This window comes from Lactuca virosa, chromosome 4 (genome assembly GCF_052849685.1).
Source record: "Lactuca virosa cultivar CGN04683 chromosome 4, Lactuca_virosa_CGN04683_v6, whole genome shotgun sequence".
Classification (NCBI taxonomy): domain Eukaryota; kingdom Viridiplantae; phylum Streptophyta; class Magnoliopsida; order Asterales; family Asteraceae; genus Lactuca; species Lactuca virosa.
This window is the reverse complement of record NC_136429.1, coordinates 521308715-521329259: the sequence shown is the minus strand read 5'-3', so window position 1 is coordinate 521329259 and position 20545 is coordinate 521308715. Positions and strand designations below refer to the sequence as shown.

Sequence of the window (20545 nt, the reverse complement as noted above, 5' to 3'; positions counted from 1 at the left end):
AAGCGATGTTGACTTGGATGAAGCAACAGGATCCTGAGTTTTTCTCTGATATTAGCATTTTTCCAGATTCGATTGTGAAGTTACTAGAACCGGTGATTGGTGAGGCTTCTAGGGATATGTCTTCTGGAGTTCTAGATTCCTCAGTTACTTCTCCTGTCACCCTTGTACCTATGAGTGAGGGTTCAGTGTGTTTATCTCGTTGCGATTCCCTTCCGACGTCATCAAAGGTGGTGGAGTTATTTTTAATGACAACTATACATTTTTATAATTTTACTTGTGTGTGTTTTAACCTTGGCTATTGTTTCTACTTGAAGGTTGAAGTTCATCATAAAGAAGAAAATGGTGTTGGAGAATTAACTTTGTTTTTGGAGAGAAAAAAATTGGAATTATGGCTATTACTTTAGCACTTGAATTATCTATGTTTGTATTAATATTTAGTTTGAACATGTTTCTATGAATGTTTTTAATTTTCATTTGGATGTTTAAGACTTTAGTAGTTAAGTGTCTAAAATTCGGATATGTTTGCATCAACCATCAAGAATTTATTCATGTTTAATTGTCAATTTTATTTATGAAATCTGACCCAAGAACCCAAATCTGACAAACGAACCCGCCAACCTGTGAACCCGTATAAATAAATGGGTTGGCGGGTCATATATGAGTTTATGTTCCAAACCCGCCAACCCGTGACCTGTATATTTAAATGGGTCGTGTTTGGGTTGGCATATTTTGACCCGCCAACCCGCGACACGCCAACCCGAACACGATTGTTAGGCCTACTTCTTATCTCCCATCACCATTCACACACTCATACCAACTAAACCCTTTGCAAATTGTTTTCGGTCCTCAAAATCATCCTTCCTTGATTAAATTTCCTCAAAAAAACACTTAAAACCTCATCTAACTCAAGTTTCAGTTTTACCCTTGTGCACGAGTCAAATGGGGCTCCATTTACGATCATGAAAATGGTTTGACCAAGTCAAGGTATGTTCAAACCTATAGAAATTACAATTCTAAGTTTCATGACACGTATAAACTTGAATCTAGTAATTACATGCATACCCTTGGGGGAACCACCGCCTCATGTGTTGTTAATAACTAATTGTGGGGAAGATGGGTTAAATTCTGAAGAGAAATTTTATAAAGAAGTTAAGGAGATTCTACTTTCAAAATTCAATGAAACTTGTGATTGACCTCTAATGGCAAAAATGATTGGGAAGAAAACAAATGAGGCTGCTTGATTGTTGGTCAAAAAGCCCCGAATTATTGACACTAAAGGCTATATTTTAGATGCATGGATATGTGATGAAGGGCATTTAGACATTGTTTTAAGAAGAGTTTGGCTCAAAACCTCATGTGAGGTTAATCAAATCAAGGACAAGTCAGCGATATGTTTGAGATATCAATAAGTGTCGGCTCATCTTCAAGGGTTAGTTTGGATAGTGATGGAAGGAGTGAGTCATCATCTTAAGGATTAGCACAGTTGATGGCCAAATGGAAATTTTTGGGCTAAGTTTTGGTATGCTTCCAACTTCAGAGGGTTCATGAAGCTTACATATGAGACTGTGTATGACCGAAATCCACTAATAGAGAGTCATTGTGTACCACGAGGGATACGAGTCAACGCATGATCTGTAGTTTATACGTTGGATTTCTCTACCCTTAGCAAGATGCATCTGATCCTTCTTACTTCATTGCTTACAAAAGCCATGAGTTCTCTCTTTGAACAGGTTTTGCTATTAGAACGGGAATTGAGTGCTTCGGATTGGAGAATCCCCATCGCTATACTTGTTATCCATTTTATCATTACTCACTGGAAAAAAAATTAAATGGTGGTTAATCTCGTGGAAATAGCACATGACCGAGAAGGCTCCAGGGTTGGAATCATGGGCAATTAGTGATGGGAATTAAATAATTAAATACTTAAAGGGGGTAAAAGGGTAATTCTAAAGAAAGTTTGGTAGATGTTTGCTAATAAATAAATATCAAAATATCTTAGAATCTTATTAGTCTCTAGAGTGATATTGGGTGGATCCGCCTTTGAGAGAGGGATTCATCACTGGGCAATCATCCTATCAAGATATTGTATTCTCTATTTTGGTTCATCCAATCCTCCATATAAATTCCAGTTTTCATCCATATTGTATTTTCTCTATCAATCATCTATCGTTTGATTGTATTGTTTGTTTTGTTTCAATTCCTCGTCACAAAAGGATAAAAAAAAATTAACATTTCCTCATCATAAAAGATAAAAATCACATTTCTAAAAATCATACAACTAGGGCCGTAAACGAACTGAACGTTCATCGAACAGTTAATGAACCGTTTGGCGGGAAGTTCGTTTATGTTCGTTTATTTAATAAATGAACGAACACGAACATAAATTAATCGTTCGTTTAGTTAAACGAACGAACATGAACAATGATTTTGTTCGTTCAATTATGTTCGTAAACGTTCGTTTATGTTGTTCATTTAAGTTCGTTTATGTTTGTTCATATAAGTTCATTTTATATTCATATATGTTTAATCGTGTTTGATTACATTACTATATTATATGTTCATATATGTTCAATTATGTTTTTTTTATCTTTGTTCGTTTATGTTCGTTTGTTTATGTTCGTTTAACTTGTTCATGAACATAAACGAACGAACATAAACAATGTAATTTGTTAAACAAATAAACATGAATAAAAAAACTCGTTCGTTTATCCGTTCATGTTCGTTCATTTGTTCGGCTAACTGAAATGAACAAACATGAACAAACCCCTGTTCGTTTTAAGCCCTACATACAACCATTATGGATATTTTTGAAAATTTATAATTTATTTTAAAACAATTTAAACAATTTTTAATTTTACAAATACGTATTACAGTGATACGAAATTAAAGTTATACAAATCATGGACAAATGTCTAGACCTATAAAAATAATTATCTAAATCAATAAATTGACATATTCATTAAAGTGCATAAATAAATAAATAAAAATTACACAAACTAATATTAACTAGACTAAAACTAACTAATAGTAATTGTTGTTGAATGAGCTCTCATAAACGTTTATTTTCCAGTCATGTAACAATCGGAATAGCGTATATTGCCTAAACTGGCATTCGATCATAGAGCTGTTAAGAACCACAAGATTCACTTAAAAAAGTAAGAAACTTAAATCTAAGTTTTAGAAAAAGGTAAAATTCAGAAAAAAAGAAAAGAAAAACACAGATTTGCCATTAAAATGCAGAGCTAGTGGAGATCAGAGATTGGTAAAGGTTTATCGGTCACGATTAATTCTGAAACACGGACCAAATGATTCAACATCATATCTCCTCCAATAACACCGAATAGTTCTTTAAAAACCAAAACAGAAACAGATACTATGAAACGTATGAACAGTTGATCTATGAAGAGATTAACAGGGAAAGATTATAAAAAAAAAAAAAAAAACAAAAAAACAAAAACAAAAACGATTTTCCAAAATAAGTAAAGAAAAACAATCGAAATAACAAAAACAGCAAGAAACTATATTTCAGGAACATAAATTTCAATATTTCTAACAAACATGATTTATTTGGATGAGGGGTGCCGGGTGTGAATGAAATGAGAGACTGATTTTCGAACATATAAATATATGTAGAAAGTAAGAAACCCTAAATTGAACGGCGATGGCCTCCATGTTTGTAGGCTGATGATAAAAGATTGTAGAACTTGCAAAGCCCGTTGGACGTTTATAACTGTGGGCTGATCCGTAACCTTGCTAACCAATATTTCCAAAAGAGCCCACTTTATAAGCTGTGTGATTGTAATTACCTAAATAAGTAAATAATTATTCAATTAGATAGCATATTACAATTATTAGATTATTAGTAATTATTAGATTATCAGGAAGACTTATTATGCTAGTTAGCAACACAAAACTCGTATTGTTTCACATGTAATTTTTATTTTTCCACATGTAATTTTCTTATTTTTTTCATAATAAGTTATTGATTCCTTTCGATAATTGACAGAATATCATAATAAATGCAAAATCAATCTTCACATAAATCAAAATAAATGCTATAAATAATGACAACTCGGAAATTACTTCCTTTCTATTGTAAATCCATAAATTCAGTCATTCATAAAAGCATTCCAAAGGCGTCAATGTCGGTTTCTTATAGTTATGTTCTTTATACGATTTCTAATATTGTATCAATCATAGAAAGTCAAAGAAACGATTTCTCATATACTCTAACCATTTCCAACATTGTGCATTTTTCCTGTGAGTATCAGGATTACTTTGTATTATTTTGAAGTCGTATCTCCTACTTAATCATCATCGTCAACTGTAACATCTAAAGAAGGTTAGAAATCTTAATTCCTCGGTATTTATATCACAATAATAGAATGAAACAATGATAATATATACGATAACAACTTGATGATTGCAAGATATTTGACTGAAATCTTTCTGAATCTTTCCTCACTCTCATCTTTTATGCGATTACATATACACATCCATTATTACATACGCCTTTTATCTAGGGTTTTTATTGATTTGAATGGTTTTTAGATTTTAAAATGAGGGTGAAAGTGGCTTCTGTTTCTCGAAGTGGTATTTCTTGAATTGTTTTGCATTGTAGAAGTTGCCATGATTTTAGAATTGTGTTGATTTCATGCCCTAATTTTCACTCTCAATTCCGATTTGAAGGTAAGCAACAGTTCTATCATTATTTTGAACCTTTTCTTTGAGTTTGTTGATGATCATTTTGACCATGGATTGATTTTTGTTTTTCTTTGTATAACGTGCAATGATTTTAGAACCTATGACTATTTGAAGACATTATCATCACTCTTGATCATGATTTCAAGGCAATCAATGGTTCTTTTTTTCGTTCACTGTAAATATTTTGTTCCAATAGTATTTGTTTTGAGTATTCAACATAATAGTTTGATGTTTTTGTTAGTTTCTAAGAATTAATTTTGTAGTGACATATTATTAGTTTACCCTTACATCGTACACACACATACCCAAAGTGGGAATGACCAAATAGCCCCTAAACTGAACCCATACACTTCCATTTTTCTTATATCACAAACACACACACACACATCAGGTAATTATTTACTATTTAAACCATTTTGTCTATTTCCAGGAATTTGCGACTTCAAACCGCCCAACATCAAATGTTTTTTGTTTCTCAAGTTCGTTTCACTTAACCTCTAATTCTTGGATTCAAAATGAACTTTAAAACTGTGTTCAAAACCGTGTTGATCAATTTGATTTTTTTTCTTAAAGTAATGGATTGGTTAAACAAAGTTATGTATGTATATCACTACTATTTTCTACCACTGATTGGTTAAAAAATGGTGTTTATGTGATGTGGGTAACAAATCCGAAAAATTAAGAATAAAATAGAAAAATGATATTTCTGGAATGTTGACATTGGTATTATTGAATGGGATAAAAGTTGTTGCAGTTTTTGATAAAAGATGGATAAAATTGACCATGAGTTTTGAAAACTAAAATGTCCCTCAACGTTTTTAATTAACTTAATTATAGGTATACAAATCAGGATTTGTTACTTTAATCTTTTTTTTTTTTGCTTGCTAATGTTAAAACAAAAAAGTTGTATCCATTTATATAATTTAAATTGATTTTTTTATTTGTTTTAAAATAAAATGACTATATGCCATTTACAATTTGATCCTATAATAATTTATGTATGCATTTTCATCAAATTAACTATTCAAATGCATATGCGAGGACACTAATTCGGATTTTATCAGTTGTTTAGTATGATATATTATAAAAATGTAGATTAGTGTAACATAAATGGGGCCTCAAAGTGGGTGAGTCAGAGGTCATATATATAAATGAAAGAATTGTTTGAAAAGAAAATAAGTTTATGGGATAAAATGGTCTAGCTTTTCGGATGGTTCAAATAATTTATTTCAAACTCCGGCGTTGCGGGTGTTGGAAGGTATTTTTTAGCCTCTTATTAAAAAACAGGAAATAGCAACAAACTATACAATGATTTACATATAGTGGCTCTAATTTTTCCTATGTTCCTATAGGAAAAAGTAATGTTAAATGTTTGGTAATTGTAGAAGGTACAAAAATGAATGTCAATTGGTTTCACAAAAGGAAAGTAAAGAATGGAATGGAATTGAAACGAATGGAATGGAGTTACTCAACATCATTATCAGGCATCTTGTAATCCCTGGATCACAAAAAGCCATTGTTTTGTTGCTGCAAATGTAAGAAGTAAAACATGTATAAAGACCATTCCTAAAAATTTATAACACATGAATCTTGTAAAAGTTAATTAGAATGATAAAATTGGACGGAATTATAAAGTTAATACAAACAATAATCCAATGAAACTCCCCGGATATCATCATCCTGTTACGTTTGTTGTAAAGGCTTTACCCAATCTTCTTATGAAAAATCCATTGAATCTCTTTTTATATGTATCTGCGATTCAACAACATACAAATCCATTAGAAAAATAATATAGGAAAACCCATTGATCAAATTCCCTCTTATTGGAAAAGTAAGAAATAATCACTAAAAAACAAAACTTAGAATTTACCTCAAAAGATTTTGATTTGTAGTCTGTGGAAAAAAACTAAAAACCAAAATACAGGGGCAAATTTGTCCATTTGATTTCCCAAGCCAAAGGGCAAAGACTGGCACATAAACTACCAGCTTAGAATCAAATACTCAAAATTTAGCCATTCAGCTTAATAACATCGAATAATCCACAAATTTACAACACTAAAAAAGCGGTTTAATCAGTTTTTATTCTAAAAAACAATAAGATTAAAACATAATTATAAATATAGATTTTGAAAACAGAGAGCTTACTACTGTCGGGACTGCCAAAATTTGACAGTTTATCTTTCTTAGTGACGTAGCCAATGCAGGATACATGTGGAACCCACTCTGCTCAAAACAAAATTAGAAAACAATAAAAACGAAAGTAGAAAAATTCGTTAAAACAACTAAAGCATGTTCAACATAGCATAAGTACAGCAGGAACCTACAAACATGACTTAAAGTTCCAACAGAAGAAGCATGGCTTTTATTGACAAAACCCACATCAAAGTAATAACAATCATCAACCTATATAAATTTTATGCAACTGAACCTAATTTCTAAAAAATAGAATGCTATAAAAGATGTTTTTTTTACTGCTGCCCAGTGAATAGGTACCAAAGGCTCAAGGTTTCAACATTAGGTTGCAACTTACAATACATGTAAGTAATCATCTGAGACTAACGATATGTTGTTATTTAATGAACACACCTGGAAAAAAAATTAGAAAGAGAAATCATTTTCAATGGAGAAAAAAATAACAACAATAAAGAAGCTTGCATGACATAAATGTATTACCTGTTAAATGTCTAATACAGAAGTAGCAAATCATAACAGAAACACTAATCTTGTTTCAAAAAATAAAGCCTAATTGACAGAATCACAGTTTTAATAAAAACATTAAGATTCGTTTCTATTCTATTAGTGCTCCACAGTCATATGAAAACCTTTTGATTCTCAACAATCCTTCAATTAGAGTGTTTCAAATTTAAGACATAAATTCAAGTCCAATCACTGGTCAACATAATACTGGACCATAGAAAATGCAGTTAGCTATGAGTAAACATGAGCTGATAAAAGAAAACTTCAACTTACTTGAGGCTATAAGAAAGTAAGCTTTCGTCAAGCTCATTCAAGAATATCTATACATATGAGTATATGACTATTCCACCAGATCCATTAAACCCAAATAAATTTCTTCAAAAAGACCTAAAATGAAAGAGTGAGAAAAAAAAACAATAGAAAAGCATATAATGAGAAAAATTCTATAAATGGTATTCGTCTTTACTTCCAAGAAATCAGATTTTTTCTTATTCTTCCTCAATCTGAAACAGAATAAAGATTCTGTAAAAAGGTTTTGGGTTTAATTCACGGAAACATAGATGAAACCTCAAAGCTGAAACGTGAAAGAGGTCTTGGACTTGAATCAAAGTGATAGAGATAGATCGAACCGTAGATGCGTTGCTGCTAAGGTTTATGAGAATGAGCTGTTTGCTCAATCGGCGTCGCAATTCGTCGGTTTGATTTGAGAGAGGAAAAGAAATGAAGAAAATGAGAAAAATTGGGTGTTCTCTACAAAAGGAATCGGCAACCGACGTCAATTTGGATCCACCGTTCTTCCTCCAATCTCTCCTGACGGGAAAATAAAATGAGAAACAGTAAGACATCGCCATTCCTTCCACTGTCGATGAGTTTAGGGCTTTCTTTGGTAGCGATGGTTTTCCTGTTAACCGATTGAGAAGAAGAAGCATTAGGCGGGGTGAGAGAAGCAAATAAAAGGTGGAGGAACGACTACCGCAGAGTGAACTTGATTCACTTCTTTGTCGATCACTTCGTCGCACCTTACAAATCCATCCGCCCGGGGACATACAGAATGCGAGGACTGATAGGTGAGGCGGTGATTATCCAGATGGGAGAAAGAAATGGCAAGCTCCAAAACGGGGCAAAAACCGGGGACTATTATACCGGTGGGAACCATCCAGAATGAAAGAGAAAGAAAGAGATAAAAGGGAAGGCGGTGAGGAACTGAGAAAGAAACGTGGAAGAATAAGAAGCTGAGTAGGCAGTAACATTAGACGTAGCTGTGACACATGTAATCCATTATAGAGATTAAAAATAGATAAATAAACAAAGAAAAAAAATAAACAGAAAAAAAAAATCAGCCAATGGGAGCAATGTACTGTTCATCATGTAGTTCTAAATTAGTATATATATAAATAATTCTTGTGGTTATAGAAGGTAGTGAACATAATAAGAAAAAAACCCATAACTACAAATTTTAATTTACCGTTGATAAAAGCAAGAACTCAACCAGTAGTAATGGAAACCTTATAATTGCACGACATGAAACCTGCACATTTGAAACTTGAATATTTTGAGGTTGAATACAACAAATAGCAACATACGTTCATTTATTACTTATTATAGTGCTCTAGATTCAATTTTCCTATTGGGTGGTTGTACTTTGAAAAATCTACCAATTATAACATGTGACACAATCCAATTATTTAAGATTTTAAATCCTTTAATTTTCAATTTTTTTAACATATTAAAAAATCTTTCAAAACTTAACCCTAAAACAAAGTCATGCTAAAAATATCGTCAGTAAAAGCAACTCCAATAGTAAACATATGCTATGATGCGTTAAAAATAAAAGTTGGTTGTCATTATGTGTTAAAAACGAAATTAGGAAGTTATTATGGATTAAAAATGAAAATAGTTTGTTATTATGGATTAAAAATAAAAGTAGACTACTATTATGGTGTTTAAATGAAAGCAAAATGTTATTATGGGTTAAAAATTAAAGTATGTTTTGTCCGGTAATTTATGTTAATTTGTTTGTCGTGCAAGGTTACCGTAGCCTTGCCAAATTGTAGAAGAACCTTTTTATGTCTTTGCACTACCTACCCGAAGAATCTTTCCCCTTATTTTTTCGTCTTCCCAAATTCAAGTTTCGGTGCATCGTACATATTTTTGACCTAATCGTATGTTATTTGCGATTTAGATGACTAATAATAACACATGATTCTATGTAAATGATATACAGTTATGTTGAAATGGCTACAATTATTCAGTTACAAAAGCATTTTTCCTTGCTTTTATGTTGACATTCTTTAATGCATTTGATGTTCCTATATTTTGGCATATCCTATTGTTCTATTAGATTGTGCTTTTTGTTGTAGCAACGAGGAAACATATAAGACATATGATACAATATAGATATGTACCCTACTTTTTTACAAAAAAGGTAACAAAATTACACATAAACTTCTCAAATTAATCCATTATTTTGGTCTAATAGATGCATTTTATATGTTTCTAATGTTACACATGAAGGAAAAAAGAAGTGGTTGTCTGGTTGATGATGTATCCCCTCTTACAAGTTGAATCTTCATCACTTCATTAGTCACATCTGTTGCATATTACTGGTACATTGAAGCAATTTAAATGATTAATATTAGTTATTATAATGATTTAATTAACTAAATTTGCTATACATTACAATCTTGCAGTATTGAAAAACAAATTGTTAGTTGCCTTATTGAATTTCTTATTACTTGTCACGATAATTGTTATAACGATTTGTGAACACGGTATGATCAGACTGCTTTTCCATTTTTGAAACATTATAATTTGGGAAAAGTGTACGGAATAATAACATGATTTCGTTCGATTCATATTAAATTACAACAATGGTCATTGGCAATTAAAAGTTTTCTAAAAAAGGTACCTAAGTACACAAATTGCATTTTGTCCATAATTCGGGTAAATGTAAGAAAAACCAATAAACTTTCAATTATACTCCATTATAACAACATTCTTTCATTGTATGGTTGTGAGAGTTAATGATTCAGTCACGATTGCTCAACCTAGAGACTGCAAACAACTTCGTCAGTTAATTAGCTGGGAGGGGATCCCGAACCAACGCTGTGATGATAAAGTCATACATATTCTTGAGATAGTATGTTATAAGTCGAAATGAGACACTATAGAATGTGTGAATGATTGGGTACCTCATTAAGCGATTCTTGTTACTTATTTATAGTCAATGTTAGGAGGTTACGACCTCTTCTTGTACCGAGCAGGTTTGCCATCATGTTGCATTAATGGTCATATGCCCGAAGGTACACTTTTGTGTACTTACTAGCCGTTTAACAGTTGTTTCTCGTTGGTCAAAGGATCTATCAATCATATGTCGTGGTATAGGTTGTTTACTTTGAGTTCCAATGTACTATGATACTGTTGTGAGTTATCTTGTACCTTAGTCGTTACTTTCTATAGTTCGGTACTCATGCATAATTCGACATGCATCTAGTTCGGTATATATCTGGTCCGATAGATACCTAGTCCGGTATATACCTGGTTCGGTGTATACCTGGTCCAGTATATACCTAGTTCGGCATAGTGAGGGTATGAACGTAGCTTCAAGCTAGACTATACCCTATTAAGTCCCCTATTTTGGATTGTTACTTTTCTTCCAAAAGCAACAATTCAAATTTAAAAACCTTACAAGGTAACTATTGTAATCAGATAAGCATAGATACATGAATTAAATTATGATGTGACGGTTCTGCCACTCTTAGTGTTCATCATTGCCTATAACTGTCTATTCAGTTCTTTTCCATTTAAAGGGTCTATAGTGTAAAACTGCCACTTTGTCTCCTGCATAAATGTAGCTTTACTAATTCCCTATAGATACCCTTCTTGCCTGGTTATTTTCTTCATCGCTTGTCATTACCTTCAAATTACGAAAAATCATTTGCTTTGCAATGCTGTGTTTTTCTCTAGACGTGATGCCTTTTATCGCCATATTATGCCACTTCTATGTTACTATGTCCAATCGTGATTAGGTATTTTTTTTCTCCACCATGCCTAGTGGAGATCTGTGATGGCCTTCCTACTTCTACCATGTATTGGAAAGAAGAGTTATTCTTCGTCCATGCCTCCGCTTTTTTTTAAACTATGGTATATGGTGCTACTGCTGACAGGGCTGTTGGTCCTTCTCCTGATTTATCCCTTGAAGAACAAAGAGTTGTTGATCTTTTATCAATGAACTTTTTCAAATGCACCGATCTTGAAGAATTAATGTTAGCATGACGGGGATAAGCTCTTGATGGAGCAAATTAGGGAAAAAGTCAGTGGGAACCATAGTGGGTCGAGAAGTCACTTTACTGGAGCGATTGCATCGCAAGCATTTGGCGAATTCTACTTTGGTTACCGAGGAGGTTACTATTCCCAATTCTCTTTCTCGATCAAAGTCCAATATGGATTCTACTGTCAATCCTTCTGGCCAGGATACTACTGTGTCTGTAATACCTTCCCTTTTCCAAGAAAATTATGAAGACGGAGCATGATAGCGGGAATCCTCTGTCTTCTTCAACTAGGGAAGCGTTAAGGGCTCAATCTTCCAAAAGGAAAGCTAGGACAGAGAAAACCCTTTCCTTGGAAGGATTAATGAATCTTCCTAACAATGTAATCGATCTGTCCTCCCCTAAACAAAAAAGAACCACTCGTGGTGGTGAAGCGAAAAACCGTGGTTTACTACTATCTGGTAGTCAAATTTCCTCTAAGTCTATTGATCTAGAGTCTTCCTTGGAACCACCTGCAACATGTACTCCTCATGAGTGTCTGGTAATTATTGATCCTGGATTGAAACATGCTGAAGAAAATCTTCCTTCTCCTGACGCTGAAGCTCCAGGTTCTGGGATCCATCTCCATCCTACTTTAAATGTCTTAACTATTCCTAACTCTGTCGATCCATTGTCAAAAGATTAGACTCCTTCCACTTTGTCCACTACTGCTGTCTTCTAGCAAAAACTTTTTGGAGCTAGGTTTGGACTTTTTCAAGCATTCAACATTGAATCTACAACTATCACTTTGGACCCTCTTCATACTGGTTCAAGTGTTCCTGGTAGTTCGAACCTTACTCTTGTGGAAAATTTTGACACCACTCCCTTGTTTGGGGGTGATTCTCACCCGAAATCAGCTGTTGATGTTTCTCAAAGTACTTCAAAACAAATTGGTATGTTGTTCTTTAATTGCCTTTATTCTTTATCCTTTTTTTATGATGATATGTTATTTTGCTTATTTAAGTATTACCTTCTTATGAGAAAGATGCTCCTATGCCTACACTTGTCACACTCGCAACCTCATTGCCCTAGTTTCAACAACCTTTTGCTAGAACCCATGTTTCCAAAGGTCCCAAACTTGCGAGTGTATCAGATGAGGAGAGCCTTTATAGATCGTGTTCATGTTTGATGGAAGGGATGCACTTACTGAATGAACTCTCTGCTCGTACCTGAACACGTTTATATATTCTTACCAACCAACAACTCAAATTTGAAGAAGTATTACAACCTTTAAAGGGTACACGAAGTAGTCATGAACCGTTGGAAGAAGAGGTGAAGAAACTACGAGCAAAGATATTGGGCTTCTCCAAGAGAAACAAGGATCTGGTGAATGACTTAAGTGATAGTCTCCATTACCAATACGAACCAAAAAAGTTGAATCAAGACCTTCAGCTTAGAACTGACGATACCATTGGTCATCGTTCAAACTGAGCAGAGAATTGGAAGAAAAGTCCCAACAATTCGAATCCCGGAAGCTTCAATATACCGAGAAAGTATCCCAACTGGAGATTACTTGTTCAGACAAGGACGTACGCATCAAATTTCTCGGGGAAGATCTTGCAAACTACCAAGCTCTTATTTCTAAGAAAGACACCCAAATCATGTCTTTAGTCGAGCTCCAAAATTTAGCTAAGCATAATGTGCTTCAACATCAAGCGGTATTAAAACTTGGAACTTTGGATTTGCAGTGGGTTATGAAGGAAGGCCTTCATTTTTTTGTCTGAGCCATGTTGAATTCAGCTAATTTTGGGTATGTCAACGCCGCCCTCCAGACTGCAACCATCCGGTTGGGGCTACATCAGGCTTGTGTTGAGATGAAAAATAAGTACCCTAAAGCGTTGTATGGAAAGAATGATATTTATTCCTATCCCGATGCCCAATGTCATATTCTATATCACTTCTCTGACATGGTTACCTACACATATTCATTGTTTGAGCCTTTGGAGGGGGACAAAGTAGACATCAATGTGTTAAAAGAGAGATTGGCAGCTTTGGATCCGCTTTTCAAGTGTGATAATGCGAGTACTAGTGCATGATTTGGCCATGGTTTGTGTTTTTGTGTAGTTATCCATTGGTAGTTTGTAAGTTTCCTATTTTTAAGGTCGAACCACAATGCTATCAAACAATATTTTGCATCCATGTTTATTTAGTTACTCGTTACTCATATATTCTGGCAATCTGTGATATGTTTGTTTGAGCTTTCTTTTCAACAACTTTTTTGGTTTGACTGTTGGTCTTGTGGCTAATTATTGCTGCTAACTTTGGTTGATTTAACATTCCAAGTTGTGCTGATCGTTGATTAAATTGATCATCTCTTGTTGATCTATAGGACTTCAAGTAATGCCAAGCTACGAGTTTTTCAACATAAATTTTTTTTGTGTCAATCCTACTTCTTAGTGAATTATAGCAATTCGTTTTACTCTAAAGTATGAATTTTGATCTTAATGATCTATTTTATTAATAAGCCCTAACCATGTTTTTATAACTTCGAACCATGGTTTCATTTGACATTTTATGGTTTGTGCATCATGATAAGTTGCAATTATATTGAACCATAATCCATAGGAACTTATGGCTCTTGTTAATAAAAAAGTTGAACCATGATTTGGCAGATCATGATGACTTGTAATAATCTTTGAACCATAAGTTGTAAAAACTTATGGTTCATGCTAAATATAAACAATGTCATGATTGGGCAGATCATGGTGACTTGTAATAATCCCAAACCATAAGTTATAAGGACTTATGGTTCATGCTAAATATAAATATAGATTCCGTTGAGATTCAAAATAAAATAGAGATCTTGAGATTCAACCTTAGCCACATATTTCACATGCGCCGCTCTAACCGTCCGGCGTACCGGCGCATCGGGTCAGTTATAATCATAAATGATTATATAACGCCACTTGTTCCTTTCTCCCCCCCACCATCCCCACCACCACAAATTCAACCGCCACCACTACCACCACATCTAACACCAACCAACCCTGCCATTGCCACCTCCGCCACTTATACCACTGCCATGTCTGCCACCACCACCTCTTCTACCACCAACTATCATAATCATATACGATTACTTAATTTGTAAACAAACATATATGTATAATCATTTATGATTACGCATATACGTATAAAGATGTATAATCATATATGATTATACATCTCTGCCATATAATCATTTATGATTAGGCATACCCCACTGCTGCCGGTACGCTGGAGCGTCAGAGCGTCAAATGAGAAATATATGGTTGAGGTTGAATCTCAAGATCTCTATTTTTTTCTAATTCTAGTGAACCGTCTATATATATATATATATATATATATATATATATATATATATATATATATATATATATATATGACTAGATTATAATGTAGATGGACAACTATTGTGCGGACATGTGGACAATACTATTCTATGAGAATTACTAAAAGAATAAGTTGTTTAGCAATGTGAATACGTTCAACCTCACACAATTATTGTTATTTCCATGCATTCCCATTAATTCTTATTCATATGCATATACATATCAATAAGTATATGAATCTTGGAACATATGCATATGCATATGCATATACATATACATATGCATATGCACAAGGTAATTAAATATATATGATTATGCTTATGTATATGCATATACATATGCGTAATATGATATATGCATAAGAAATAGCATATGCATATACATATAAATATGTGTATGTATATGCATAACAATACATATGCATAAAAATAAGTATATATATGTGCATATGAATAAGTATATGCATATGCATAATATTCCATATGCATAAAAATAAGTATATGCATATTCATAAGTATATCCATATGTATATGCTTATAAACATAGTATTACATATATATGCATAAAAATAAGTATATCCATATTCATAAGTATATGCATATGCATATGAATAAGTATATATTCATATGCATAAGGATAAGTATATGCCTATGCATATGAATAAGTATATATATATATATATATATATATATATATATATAGCATGTCATATGCATACAAATAAGTATATACATATTCGTAAGTATATGTATATGAATATGAATAAGTATATGCATATGCATATGCGTAAGAATAAGTATATGCATATGAATATACATTACATATATATATGTACTTAAATTTTATATGCATATGCATCTTAAGATGCATATGTATATGCACATACATATGAAATGTATATACATGAACATATATACATGTATACGCATATGCATATGCATATTAAGATGTATATGGACATGCATACTGATACATTTTTAAAACATCACCCTGCCTTCTCGTTCTCTTCTTTGTTTCCACTTTTTTTTCTTCTACCAACTGACCCCATCCTTCTTCTCTCTCTGAAATTAAACCTCACCAAATGAATGCCTAGGGAATGAAAAATAGAAATTAATAGTAAGATTATAATAGAAATAAACTCTTGTGGCACACCATTAATATGATTGTAGATTAAGCTCAAATGAAATATCAACAATCACTTTATCTTGGTCTGAGTCTTTAAGCAAACTAACGCCAGGGGTAAAGATGTCATATCCAAAAAAGATGAAAAACCATTTTAATTGTAAACATAGCAGCTCTTAGACAAAGCACCCATAGTAACTTTTATCAAATTCAAGGAATATAAAGTTTCCAATATTTTCCATTCTTCCAAGCTACAGTTCCCGGTACAAAGGGTAATAATGTCACTTTTTTTTTGAAAAATAAAGAAAATAATATGGTTTTATTTTTGTCAACATTGGTAACCAAAGAGAATTATATAAACAAAATTTCATTAACCAAAGAGGAGATCAGGGCCTTCAGTACCATGTAGGGGTAGTTTTGTCAAATCAAAAAAAAAAATATGTTTTATCCTCATATTCACCATCTTTTCAAAGTGCCAATAGAACCGTAAAGTAAAACCGTTTGTAAACTTCCAGCAGTCGATTGTTGCTTTACATCTATGTGTGACCCCCCAATGTAACCATATTACCAATAAGAGGGTAGAGTGTGTTATTTTACCAGACTATATAGACCAAAATCCAAACACTGCAGCAACCATCATCATATTTATACATATAATTTTTTCTTCAATCCGAGATAAGTGAAATAAATGAATATAAAAAGCAAGAAAAATCAATAAATGACACTGAAATGAAAGTAATAAAATATTTTTTGAAAGTACAATGCTACTAAAACTGTAATTTAGGATTTAAAAAAAAAAGAAAAAAAACTCACATCTGATCGGACCTGGTACCGATAGACATGAATAAACTAAAAGATTAAAAAAGAACTTAGTAGACAACAAACCTGTTATTTAATGCATTAAGTTCTAAAAGTGCATGTTAATTCAGATTACATGATCAAATTGATAAAATAAACTTTACACCTAACAAATTGATGCAAGTGATTATTGTTGGTGCTAAGCATTTCAGGTGCCCAAAGGTTCTGTTCCACATCCATAATCACAATGGAACCTGATGGGATTCATGAGACCACTTATAATTCTATCATGAAGTGTGACGTGGATATCAGGAAGGATCTGTATGGTGACATTATTCGATTACATAGATTGAAACTTATTAATTTCAAGTAAACTTTTGAAAAAAATCTTATGCATTTGATTGATGCATTGTTTTTTTTTTCTATTTGTTTCGCATTTATTGAAAATCGACAATTCGTTATAATCATGTGGTTATCATTACAGTAAAAAAAATTGGACATATTTCCCACCAATTTGACATATTTGCCCCTGTAGAGTAACTTGACATATTTCCCATGCACAATCAATTTACCACTTTTCAATCTTTCAAGTTACTTTATTCAACACCACCTCCTAAACAACATTTTATCTATTTATAATCTAAAAAAGTTTTTTTATTTTAAATATGCATTTTGTAATCTGAATCTAATCAGCTGTCACTAACATTTGAAATTTGTTCAAAGGTTTATAAATGGATTAAGATTATAAATTAATATGATTTGTGAAGGAAAATGGATGAAATCAACTTCTTTTACATTTTCTTGATCAAACTAAACCTAATTAGGAGAAACCCATCTTCTAATTAGTATATACATTTAATCATCTTCAACATCTGAATCCAAAAAAGCAACAATTGCTAGAATTCAAAGTGATCTTCTTGTTAATGAAAAAACAAAGCTACAAAAATACTCAAAAGACTCACTTACTGAAAAAAAAAGTGGTGTTTGTTTCAGGCATTTCATCGAGAACTAGATGTGCATCTGTAACAGGCAAGAAAAGGTTCATAAATCCTTTACAACAAATTTCGTTATTTTAGGTGTAGTAACGAAAGGGAAAATAGACAAATCCATTTAGTAGGGGCCAATATAAACCACAAGCTTCTGGAAAACCATGATAAATATTTAAACGGGGAAACATTAAACATGTGTAGATTCATTGGAAAACCCACTGAAGGAAGTTAAATCGAAATCACCACCTGGAATATGTTACTCGGTTGCTTAAGGTTATGAGAATACAGTAGAGTCGGAAACCACATAAAGAAGAAGAAAAAAAATCAAGAAACACTTGGTGTGCAAAGAATCAAAAAACATATGCATTGGATTGATGCATATGTTTTTTTACATGGTTTCTTAATGATTACCTATAGTCGCAAATTGAATGAGATAACCAAGCGATTAAAGCCACAAAATAGCAACACAATTTTACAATTATCTCCATGATATCTCAAATCACATCACTTTATACGCACATCGAATCAATCAAGTTGAAAATGAAGAAATTTACCTGTAAGGAGATGAGGCGCATGTAGACTCAGTTGTGGTGGCCTTGATTGAGCAACAGGAACAATGATTTTGTGTTGTTGCTGCAGAGTTATGTGCTTCTATTGTTGATCAATTGGGGCTAAGTGCATGAAAATGTGTTGTTAGTGGGTTCGTTGGTTTGCTCTCATTATTTGAGTTCGTTGTTGATCTTTCTCTCTCTCTCTCTCTTTGTATATATATATATATATATATATATATATATATATATATATATATATATATATATATATATATATATATATATATATATATATATATAGGGTTTGGTTCATTTGAGACGGCCTAATCTTGTGAGACCGTGAGAACTACTCTTTTCTAGTGAAATATACTAATATTCTAGTGTTTATAAAAATTAAATATGTGTAATATTACAAAATTTTAAGCCAACAATTTTAATATATTTTACATTGAAATATTCTAAAACATATAATGTTAGAATATATTGCATATTCTATTTTTACGAACAATAGAATATTAGAATAATTAATTAAAAAGATTTGGTCTCACGATCTCACAAAATTTTGTTCGTCTCAAATGAACTCTTAACTCTCTCTCTCTCTCTCTCTATATATATATATATATATATATATATATATATATATATATATATATATATATATATATATATATATATAGAGAGAGAGAGAGAGAGAGAGAGAGAGAGAGAGAGATAAGATCGAGTGAGGACTCTTTTATATGTGAGGACACCTTAAAAATTGAAAAAAAACTAAGAAAAATACAAATCATAAAATCGAGCTTAGTACTACATCGGAGAGAAAAAAAAATTGGATCATTAAAACTGAAGCATGAATCAGTTTTATGATCCATGATTCGATTTTAATGATGCAAAAAAAAATTGATTTTTTTTTCTTCCGGATATAGTACTATGCTCGATTTTATGATTTTTATTTTTTTTAGATTTTGTTTCAATATTTTAAAGGTGTCCTCACGAGTCCTCACCGAAAAGAAAAGTCTTCCTCGGAATCGGAACATATATATATATATATATATATATATATATATATATATATATATATATATATATATATAGTATTATGCTAGATTTTATGATTTGTATTTTTTTTAGATTTTTTTTAAAAATTTTTAAAGGTGTCCTCACGAGTCCTCACCGAAAAGAAAATTCCTCACCGGAATTGGATATATATATATATATATATATATATATATATATATATATATATATATATATAGGTTAATTTGAGACCATATTAATTTTATGAGACCGTGAGACGCAATTTAAAAATAATTTTAAAATGCAAAATAAAAGGAAAAATCTGAAAATTGTTTTCTTAATTATTATTTTCATCATTTTCTTTACCTAAAAAAATAAAAATAAATTACCGTTGTTTTTTAAAATACGTGAAATATTTTAATAGAATATTACACTGTATATATTCCAATGTGATTTTTAGAAAGTTAGAATATTCTTATATTTTAGTAGATTTGTCAGATATGTAAAATATTCTACTAGAATATTCTAATTTTACTAAATATTTCAAAAATATTTCAAAAAAACGGTAATTTTTTTATTTTATTTTTATTTTCTTTTATTTTATTTTGATAAATAAAGTGACGAAAATAGTATTTTTAATTTTTTATTTAAATTTTCAATTATTTTGCATTTTAAAAATGTTTTTTTTTCTAATATATATATATATATATATATATATATATATATATATATATATATATATATATATATATATATATATATATATATATATATATATATATATATATAAACCACCGTCAAGATGACTTAACAACGATCATTTGAGAATTATTCAATTCGCTATGAGTTTATAATATTTCAACCTTAAGAAGGTGGGCAGACATTTATTAAAAAAAGTTAACAAAATTTCTAAATATATTATGGTTTTGACGAAATTTCAAATTATACTTTTATCCTTAAAGTGGGATGTCATTTATTAAAAAAACAAAAACAAATTTCTAACTATATTAAGGTTTGTCTTATTTCTAATTTCTACCAAAAAGTTTAATGTTTTC

General features: G+C 31.6%; 2 long non-coding RNA genes and 1 other non-coding gene across 8 annotated transcripts; 1 reads left to right on the top strand and 2 right to left on the bottom strand.

The window, feature by feature from the left end:
* Positions 1–3044: 3044 nt before the first annotated feature.
* Positions 3045–3126, bottom strand: LOC145110535 (small nucleolar RNA U54). The gene has a single exon (XR_013709912.1). It is a non-coding gene; the product is annotated as a small nucleolar RNA U54 (small nucleolar RNA).
* A 1002-nt stretch (positions 3127–4128) lies between these two features.
* Positions 4129–5416, top strand: LOC145109448 (uncharacterized). Of its 2 annotated transcripts, none has more exons than XR_013709019.1 (2): positions 4129–4342; positions 5135–5416. It is a non-coding gene; the product is annotated as an uncharacterized LOC145109448 (long non-coding RNA). The 2 variants fall into 2 exon arrangements; XR_013709018.1 differs by having other exon boundaries at positions 4552–5416.
* A 667-nt stretch (positions 5417–6083) lies between these two features.
* Positions 6084–8582, bottom strand: LOC145109447 (uncharacterized). 5 transcript variants are annotated; one of them, XR_013709015.1, is made up of 3 exons: positions 6850–8582; positions 6575–6671; positions 6084–6456 (listed from the first exon to the last, which is right to left on the bottom strand). It is a non-coding gene; the product is annotated as an uncharacterized LOC145109447 (long non-coding RNA). The 5 variants fall into 5 exon arrangements; XR_013709017.1 differs by having other exon boundaries at positions 6084–6671; positions 6850–7290; positions 7675–8582; XR_013709014.1 differs by having other exon boundaries at positions 6084–6671; positions 6850–7788; positions 7868–8582.
* Between the last annotated feature and the right edge of the window lie 11963 nt (positions 8583–20545).